Below are 10,664 nucleotides of genomic sequence, written 5' to 3' on the forward strand. Positions count from 1 at the left end.
CAGATCATTTTAAGTTCCGGAGATGCCAGGTACCCGGTAGAAGATTATGGCATAGGGTTTCACACAAGTGTGTTAAAATCAATTATATCCGTTCTATTTAGAAATTATTTAATAAGAAATACTTAAAAGCTAAGTATAGTTGTCTTATTTTACTTATTTAAATAAAATATTTGTCTGAAATGGTGTCGCACATGTCACCATTAATATCTGCACTATGAAGAGATGTGATGTAAAAGTCCCTCTTTTTAACTCACATGCTCTTTGTTCTTTCTTTGTTGTTCCCTTTCAATATCATCCATTATGTACAATTGCACTAAATATTATTTCAATAATGCAAGATTTTAAATCCCAGCAGTCTTTAAAATTACATTCAGGAGCAAAATGTTTTCAACAGTTGTTTTTAATTCATAAAAAAGTGAATTAGAATATAACATTGGAATGGAATATAACTAATAACATTAAATACAATTGGAATATAACACTTAATAACAATAACTTAAGTAATTAATTCAGTGTAACATTGATGTGGCAACTCTTATGCTCGTGCACGATTGTAATTTGTACATAGATCACCAATAAAATAAGCTATCCCCAGTCAAATTAGAGCACAACTCATGAGCCTACCTTCTACACTGCTCACACCTAATCCAGTCCCCACCTGTGACTGAAAACGGGGAGAGATGCCGATTAAAAAGCTCTCTTAAAAACATAGCTAGCTATCTAGCTATATGACATAAAATGCTGTGTAAAATAGCTAAAAGCCTTTAAAGTAACATTAAAGATATCAGTCACTAGTGGAAACATTTACTAATGCAATTGAGTTACATTATCTTTTTTATATATTTTACCTCAGACGATCTGGTAGTAAGGTTGCTAGCGAGCACTCCAAGCAGCTTATGCTAACAAGCTAGCATAAACTAGCGCTAACTGGGTTAGAAATTGTCTAAATGCCAGGTAGACACACATTCAGAACCATAAAGAGGTAACTAGCCCCCCTAGTAAGGGGGCGGGGGCGAGTTGCCCCCAACACACTCATCCAACATCCAACAGTGGCTTGCAAAAGTATTCATCCCACTTGGCATTTTTCCTGTGTTGTTGCCTTAAAACCTGGAATTAAAATATTTTTTTTGTGGGTTTGAATCATTTGATTTACACAACATGCCTACCACTTTGAAGATGCAAAATATTTTAAAACAAGAAATAAGACAAATAAACAGAACTTGAGCGTGAATAACTATTCACCACTCCAAAGTCAATACTTTGTAGAGCCACCTTTTGCAGGGATTTTTGCCCATACTTCAAGGCAAAACTGCACCAGCTCCTTCAAGTTGGATTGGTTCCGCTGGTGTACAGATTCTCAATTGGATTGAGGTCTGGGCTTTGACTAGGCCCTTCCAAGACATTTAAATGTTTCCCCTTAAACCACTCCAGTGTTGCTTTATCAGTATGGTCATTGTCCTGCTTGAAGGTGAACCTCCGTCCCAGTCTCAAATCACTGAAAGACTGAAACAGGATTCCCTAAGAATTTCCCTGTATTTAGCGCCATCCATCATTCCTTCAATTCTGACCAGTTCCCCAGTCCCTGCCGATGAAAACATCCCCACAGCATGTTGCTGCCACCACCATGCTTCACTGTGAGGATGGTGTTGTTGGGGTGATGGGAGGTGTTGGGATTGCGCCAGACATAGCGTTTTCCTTGTTGGCCAAATGCTACATTTCAGTCTCATCTGACCAGAGTACCTTTTTCCATATGTTTTGGGAGTCTCCCACATGCCTTTAGTGAAGACCAAATGTGTGTGCTTTTTTCTTTTCGTTAAGCAATGTTCTTTTCTATCTTATAATCTGGGGATGAGTAGCAGGAAGTTGAAATTGGGCACACTATTTATCCAAAAGTGAAAATGCTGCCCCCTATCCCGAAGAAGTAAATAAAGCAATGTTTTTTGTTCTTGCCACTCTTCCATAAAGCCCAGCTCTGTGGAGTGTACGACTTAAAGTGGTCCTATGAACAGATACTCCATTCTCGTCTGCGGAGCTTTGCAGCTCCTTTAGGTTTATCTTTTGTCTCTTTGTTGCCTCTCTGATTAATGCCCTCCTTGCCTTGTCTGTGAGGTTTGTTGTGGTGCCACATTCTTTCAATTTTTTATAATGGGTTTAATGGAGACTCACATCTCCCTCACGAGCATTAAGCACCAGCTGTCAGAGCAGCTTACAGATCACTGCACCTGTACATAGCCCATCTGTAAACAGTCCATCTATCTACCTACCTCACCCCCATACTGGTATTTATTTATTTATTTTGCTCCTTTGCACCCCAGTATCTCTACCTGCACATTCATCGATCTACCATTCCAGTGTTTAATTCCTATATTGTAATTACTTTGCCACCATGGCCTATTTATTTCCTTAACTTACCTCATTTACACTCACTGTATATAGACTTTTTGTTTTCTTTTGCTCTACTGTATTATTGACAATTTTTTGTTTATTCCATGTGTAACTCTGTGTTGTTGTATGTGTCAAATTGCTACGCTATATCTTGGCCAGGTCGCAGTTGCAAATGAGAACTTGTTCTCAACTAGCCTACCTGGTTAAATAAAGGTGAAATAAATAAATAAATGTTTAAAAAATGGTGCTCCATGGGATGTTAAACATTTCTGATACTTTTGTATAACCCATCCCTGTTCCACAACTTTGTCGCTGACCTGTTTGAAGAGCTCCTTGGTCTCCACTGTTCCTAGGCCGTCATTGAAAATAAGAATTTGTTCTTAACTGACTTGCCTAGTTAAATAAAGGTAAAATAAAAAATGGTGTCCCTTGCTTAGTGGTGTTGCAGAGGTTTACATACACTGAAGTTGGAGTCATTAAAATGAGTTTTTCAACCACTCCACACATTTCTTGTTAACAGACTATAGTTTTGGCAAGTCGGTTAGGACATCTACTTTGTGCATGACACAAGTAATTTTTCCAACAATTGTACAGACAGATTATTTCACTTATAATTCACTGTATCACAATTCCAGTGGGTCAGAAGTTTACATACACTAAGTTGACTGTGTCTTTAAACAGCTTGGAAAATTCCAGAAATTATGTCAAGGTTTTAGAAGCTTCTTATAGGCTAATTGACATGTACCTGTGGATGTATTTCAAGGCCTACCTTCAAACTCAGTGCCTCTTTGCTTGACATCTGGTTCATCTTTGGGAGCAATTTCCAAACACCTGATTGCACCAGGATCATCTGTACAAAGAATAGTACGCGGGTATTAACACCATGGGACCACGCAGCCATCATACCGCTCAGGAAGGAGACCCATTCTGTCTCCTAGAGTTTAACGTACTCTGGTGCAAAAAGTGCAAATCAATCACAGAACAACAGCAAAGGACTTTGTGAAGATGCTGGAGTAAACAGGTACAGAGTATCTATATCCACAGTAAAACAAGTCCTATATCGATATAACCTGAAAGGCCACTCATCAAGGAAGAAGCCACTGCTCCAAAACCGGCATAAAAAACCCAGACTATGGTTTGCAACTGCACATGGGGACAAAGATTCTACTTTCTGGGGAAATGTCCTCTGGTCTGATGAAACAAAAATAGAACTGTTTGGCCATAATGACCATCGTTATGTTTGGAGGAAAAAGGGAGGTTTGCAAGCCAAAGAACACCATCCCAAATGTGAAGCACATGTTGTGGGGGTGCTTTGCTGCAGGAGGGAATGGTGCACTTCACAAAATAGATTGTATCATCAGGCAGAAAAATGATGTGGATTCATGCCGTAATCCCTGGACCATTACTCCTGACCTTCACAGCTAGCTAGCACCCACCGAGTTACCCAGTACCAAAGCAATCCCTGAGGCCCAGCTTCCGGCCTACTCAGTTGTTCAACCGGACTCCACTCAAACAAGGCTAGAACCCACTACTCCACCGGATCCTTGCCGTAAGCTCTGGAACTTGGCACCGGATCACCGCTGCTACCGAGTGGCTATAATGGCTAATGCCCCTGCCCCGAAGCTAGCACCAGTTAGCCGTGAGCCAGATGCATCTCCCAACTAGCAAACTAAATTACTACAACTACAATACCTCTTTCGCCATCTGGCTTGGATCCTTTGTCGACACGGCGCCCCGCCGCACCACCATAACTAGTCTGCCTTCAACCGGCCTTCGTCGGATGTCGGACAGACGCTTCTACAATCCCCGGGCTACTAACTTTAAATGCTGTGTCGCCCGCATGCTAGCGTATTAGCGACTACTCCGCGGCTTTCCTGTTCCATCTATTGCTGCCCCCTGGACCCTCTGATCACTTGGCTACTTAGCTGATGCCTGCTGGACTGTCCATTAATCACAGTACTCCATTCTGTTTACTTTATTGTTTATCTGTCGGCTTCAGCCGCGAACTCAGTCTCTGTGTGTAGTTAACCGACCCTCTCTGCCCATTCATCGCCATTTTACCTGTTGTTGTTGTTTTAGCTGATTAGTTGTTGTTGTCTTAGCTAGCTCTCCCAATCAACACCTGTGATTACTTTATGCCTCGCTGTATGTCTCTCTCAAATGTCAATATGCCTTGTATACTGTTGTTTAGGTTAGTTATCATTGTTTTAGTTTACAATGGAGCCCCTAGTTCCTCTCATCATACCTCTAATACCTCCTTTGTCCCACCACCCACACATGCGGTGACCTCACCCATTTCAACCAGCACGTCCAGAGATATAACCTCAATCTCACACAAATCATCATGGAACCCACCAGGTACAACCCTAAATCTGTAAGCATGGCCACCCTCATTGACATTATCCTGACCAACTTGCCCTCCAAACACACCTCCGCTGTTTTCAATCAGGATCTCAGTGATCACTGCCTCATTACCTGTATTGACCGCTATGGGTCCGCGGTCAAACGACCACCCCTCATCACTGCAAATGCTCCCTAAAACACTTCTGCGAGCAGGCCATTCTAATTGACCTGGCCCGGGTATCCTGGAAGGGTATTGACCTCGTACCATCAGTCGAGGATGCCTGGTCATTCTTTAAAAGTAATTTCCTCACCATCTTAGAGAAGCATGCCCCGTAAAAAAAATATAGAACTAAGAACAGATATAGCCCTTGGTTCACTCCAGATCCGACTGCCCTTGACCAGCACAAAAACATCCTGTGGCAGACTACAATAGTATCAAATAGTCCCCGCCATATGCAACTGTTCAGGGAAGTCAGGAACCAATACCTTTCAGTCAGGAAAGCAAAGGCTAGCTTTTTCAAGCAGAAATTATTCATCCTGTAGCTCTAAATCAAAAAGGTTTTGGGACACTGTAAAGTTCATGGAGAACAAGAGCACCTCCTCCCAGCTGCCCACTGCACTGAGGCGGGGTAACACGGTCACCACCTATAAATCCATGATAATCGAACATTTCAATAAGCATTTCTCAATGGCCGGCCATGCCATTCTCCTGGCTACTTCAATCCCCCCTGCAGCTACTCGCCCAAGCCTCCCCAGCTTCTCCTTCACCCAAATCCAGATAGCAGATGTTCTGAAAGAGCTGCAAAACCTGGACCCGAACAAATCAGCTGGGCTAGACAATCTGGACCCTCTCTTTCTAAAACTATCCAACGCCTTTGTTGAAACCCCTATTACCAGCCTGTCCAACATCTTTTTCGTATCGTCTGAGATCCCTAAAGATTGGAAAGCTGCCGCGGTCATCTCCCTCTTCAAAGGGGTTGACACCCTACACCCAAACTGTTACAGACCTATATCCATCCTGCCCTGTCTATCTAAAGTCTTCGAAAGCCAAGTTAATAAACAGATCACTGACCATTTCAAATCCCACGCTCAAGGTACTGAACGATATCATAACCGCCATCGATAAAAGACAGTACTGTGCAGCCGTCTTCATCGACCTGGCCAAGGCTTTGCCTCTGTCAATCACCGTATTCTTATCGGCAGACTCAATAGCCTTGGTTTTTCTAATGACTGCCTTGCCTGGTTCACCAACTACTTTGCAGACAGGGTTCAGTGGGTCAAATCAGAGGGCATGTTGTCCGGACCTCTGGTGGTCTATCGGGGTACCACATGGTTCAATTCTCGGACCGACTCTTTTCTCTGTAAATCTCAATGATGTAGCTCTTGCTGCGGGCGATTCCCTGATCCACCTCTACGCAGACTACACCATTCTGTATACTTCTGGCCCTTCCTTGGACACTGTGTTAACTAACTTCCAAACGAGCTTCAATGCCATACAACACTCCTTCCGTGGCCTCCAACTGCTCTTAAATGCTAGTATAACCAAATGCATGCTTTTCAACCTTTCGCTGCCCACACCCGTCCGCCCGACTAGCATCACCACCCTGGACGGTTCCGACCTAGCATAAGTGGACAACTATAAATACTTAGGTGTCTGGTTAGACTGTAAACGCTCCTTCCAGACTCATATTAAACATCTCCAATCCAAAATCAAATCTATAATTGGCTTTCTATTTCGCTACAAAGCATCCTTCACTCACGCCGCCAAACTTACCCTAGTAAAACTGACTATCCTACCGATCCTCGACTTCGGCGATGTCATCAACAAAATAACTTCCAATCTACTCAGCAAACTGGATGCAGTCTATCACAGTGTCATCCATTTTGTTACCAAATCACCTTATACCACCCACCACTGCGACCTCTAGTCGGCTGGCCCTCGCTACATATTCATAGCCAGACCCACTGGCTCCAGGTTATTTATAAGTCTATGCTACGTAAAGCTCCGCCTTATCTCAGTTCACTGGTAATGATAACAACACCCACCCATAGCACATGTTCCAGCAGGTATATCTCACTGATCATCCCCAAAGCCAACAACTCATTTGGCCGCCTTTCCTTCCAGTTCTCTGCTGTCAGTGACTGGAACAAATTGCAAAAATTGCTGAAGTTGGAGACTTTTATTTTCCTCACCAACTTTAAACATCAGCTATCTGAGCAGCTAACCGATCTCTGCAGTTCTTCATAGTCCATCTGTAAATATCCCACCCAATCTACCTACCTCATCCCCATACTGTTTTTACTTTTCTGCTCTTTTGCACACCAGTATCTCTACTTGAACATCATCATCTGCTCATTTATCACTCCAGTGTTAATCTGCTAAATTGTAATTATTCGCTCCTGTAGCCTATTTATTGCCTACCTCCTCATGCATTTTGCACAGACTGTATATAGACATTATTTATTTTTCTACTGTGTCATTGACTTGTTTATTGTGTTATTGCCTTGTTTATTCCATGTGTAACTCTGTGTTGTTGTCTATGTCACACTGCTTTGCTTTATCTTGGCCAGGTCACAGCTGTAAATGAGAACTTGTTCTCAACTAGCCGACCTGGTTAAATAAAGGTGAAATAAAATAAAAAAACTTCCACACTCCCTGACAAAACTGTATCACTTGAGGGTCTTAGCCCTGTAGAGTGTATATGACGCATGTGATGTGTCCTGTGATATAATACCATTTGTAATAACATCATAACCAGTATTTCAGTTACTACCATTTTGTTGATTTAAAATAACTGCATGCACCACAGAAAAAATTAAACAGCACTGAATCCTGCAGAATATTGACCCAAATTACCTGCAGTTGTGTATCACCACCACTAGATGTCAGGAAACGACCATATTTCAGTCTGCATTAAAGCCATGGAGACATACCTTGGCCATATTTATTTATTTTATTTTACCAGGCAAGTCAGTTAAGAACAAATTCTTATTTTCAATGACGGCCTAGGAACAGTGGGTTAACTGCCGGTTCAGGGGCAGAACGACAGATTTGTACCTTGTCAGCTCGGGGATTTGAACTTGCAAGAAAAGACTACAGCAGGCGCACAGTATTACATAGAGCCATGGCTACATGGAGCTCTATTCCACATCAGGTAACTGATGCAAGCAGTAGAATCAGATTTTAGAAACAGATAAAAATACACCTTATGGAACAGCAGGGACTGTGAAGAGACACACACATGCACAGACACACATGATTAGACATGCAATCTACACACACACTCTACACACACATACATGTGGATGTTGTATGGTAAATATGTGATAGTGGAGCAGATGCCTGAGGGAACACAGTACATGTATTGCATAAAGTGTTATGAAATGTCACATATTTTAAATGGTATATAATTGCCTTTATGTTGCTGGACCCCACGAAGAGTAGGAGCAGCTAATGGGAATCCTTACTAAATACAAATACAACTTTCTAGGCAATCCACCCTCTGTAAAAGACCATCCCAGCATCCTCTGAAGTGGTTTAATAAGTATTTGGAAGAATTTAGAGGCCAAATGACAATGCTAGGCGTGCAGAGGGAAAGGCTGGAGATTGTGAAGGTGCAAAGTTCTGAGACAATTGGTATCAACATTACAGTGGGAGGACCCTGAATATTAGGATGGACTTGGGTAGGATGTACCTTCAACAGTGGAACTGTCACATCTTAACAAGGTGGGTGGAATCAGGCGCAGAGAGCAGATAGTTTATTCTCCTGCGAACAAAAAACACGGTCAACCCAACACATACAGGGTGAACAATCCAACACAGGATTAAAGACAGACCGGAGAAAAACAACATAAGAACTACACCGACTGACATGAATACAAAAATAACAATCCCGCACAAAACAAGGGCGGGACAACCTACTACATATACAGACACTAATAAACTAAACAACACACAGGTGAAACCAATCAGACAAAACCAACAGATACACGAAAAGGGATCGGTAGTGACAAGTAGGACGGTGACGACGACCGCCGAGCACCGCCTGAGCAGGCAGGAGAGCCAACCTCGGCGGAAGTCGTGACAGGAACCTTATAATTTTGAGCCTATAATCACAATTTATTGAATGGTGTCCATCTGTTTGTAGAAGTAGTGCTTCTCAGGATTTGATAATAACCTCCCCTGTCTCTGTAAGGTCCCTAAGGTCCCTAAGTTCAAACAATAATTGAACCTCCTAGCCACAAATTAGATTTAACTAAAAACATGTCAGAGATACATTTTTAGATGGGCTCAGATCAGAGGTTACAAAATAATTCCCAGAATATCCCTATGTGTATGGTTAAGTATGGTAATTAATCTGTGGATGGTGTATCATATCACCTTGGCACTGCGAGGATTTAGCCATACTTCCTAACTGAGCTACAGGAGAGAATGGAATCTGCTCAGAATATCACTATGATGTCAAATATAATTTTAAAACGGCCACAGAGTTAATTCGCTGAGCTGTGAGAAAACTGTGCATAGATCAACAACATCACATTCACTCCACATTAGTGGCCTGTGGGACAGAATGAAAGTCTATGCAAAAAAAAATCCTGATCATCCATCCTATTGGCAACAACGCCCTTAATAATTAATATCAAATCAAATCAAATCAAATTTATTTATATAGCCCTTCGTACATCAGCTGATATCTCAAAGTGCTGTACAGAAACCCAGCCTAAAACCCCAAACAGCAAGCAATGCAGGTGTAGAAGGTGTAGAAGCACAATACTGCTAGTAATAATAATATTGCAAAGAATGTAACTTTCTGGGCAAATTGAACAACTTTTGGTTCAAATCAAAATCAAATCAAGTGTTATTGGCCACATACACATGGTTAGCAGATGTTATTGCAAGTGTAGCGAAATGCTTATGCTTCTGGATCCGACAGTGCAGCAGTATCTAACAGATAACATCTAACAATTCCACAACAAAACCTAATCTAGTAAAGGAATGGGATGAGAATATATAAGTCTAAAATATATGGATAGGGCACCATGTTATAGGTATGCTTGTCACTGGCAGGGACTGGGGAGTTTAGTCAGGACCAAAATAGATATGAAAGGGGCAAATCCCAGGTAAAAACTATTTGCCTGTGCGCTTCTCTCTGGGGCAACAGGGAGAGCTTGCTCTGACCCCCATTCATCCTTATCCATGTCTTCTGTTTCCTCCTTCAGGATGAAATTGTGCAGAATACATGCAGCTCTAAAAACAATAGTTTTCTCAAGGGAAGGTATCTTAGCCTTCTCAATAATAACCTGGGTGGAACTGTGTTGTATTTTTTCTGTTGTGCAGTTAGATGGCCATTATTATACTTTTATTTAACTAGGCAAGTCAGTTAAGAACAAATTCTTATTTTTGATGACGGCCTAGGAATAGTGGGTTAACTGCCTTGTTCAGGGGCAGAACGACAGAGGGAATCGATCTTGCAACCATTCAGTTACTAGTCCAGTGCTCTAACCACTAGGTTACCTGCCACCCCATCATTGTGGTATGGTGTGGTGAGATATGTTTTCAGAGAGTATGCAGAATTGCCCAGGATGTGAAACTGTGTGTGTTTGAGGTGGATGTAAAGAAGGCAGTTTCTGTTAACTCTTCCATCATGCACTTAGCCTGGCCAGCTAGTATAGATGTCCAAGAAGCACATTGTTTTCATCATGTATGTATCTAAATGTATCTTAATTGTTGGTACTGGTATGGGGATGTTTGTGCCATGTATGGCTCCAATGACTCCAGGGAAATTTGTGTTGGAGGCAAATGATCTTGACCGCTCAGGGAACTCATAACGCTAGGGCCATTTAACAAATTCCTCTCTTGTTAGAGGGGACTGTAGGGAGGGTTTGGCCGGTAGGGAAATCCTTGTCTCATCACGCACCAGCGACTCCTGTGGCAG

The sequence above is a fragment of the Oncorhynchus masou genome, chromosome 28 (assembly GCF_036934945.1).
Source record: "Oncorhynchus masou masou isolate Uvic2021 chromosome 28, UVic_Omas_1.1, whole genome shotgun sequence".
Lineage (NCBI taxonomy): Eukaryota > Metazoa > Chordata > Actinopteri > Salmoniformes > Salmonidae > Oncorhynchus > Oncorhynchus masou.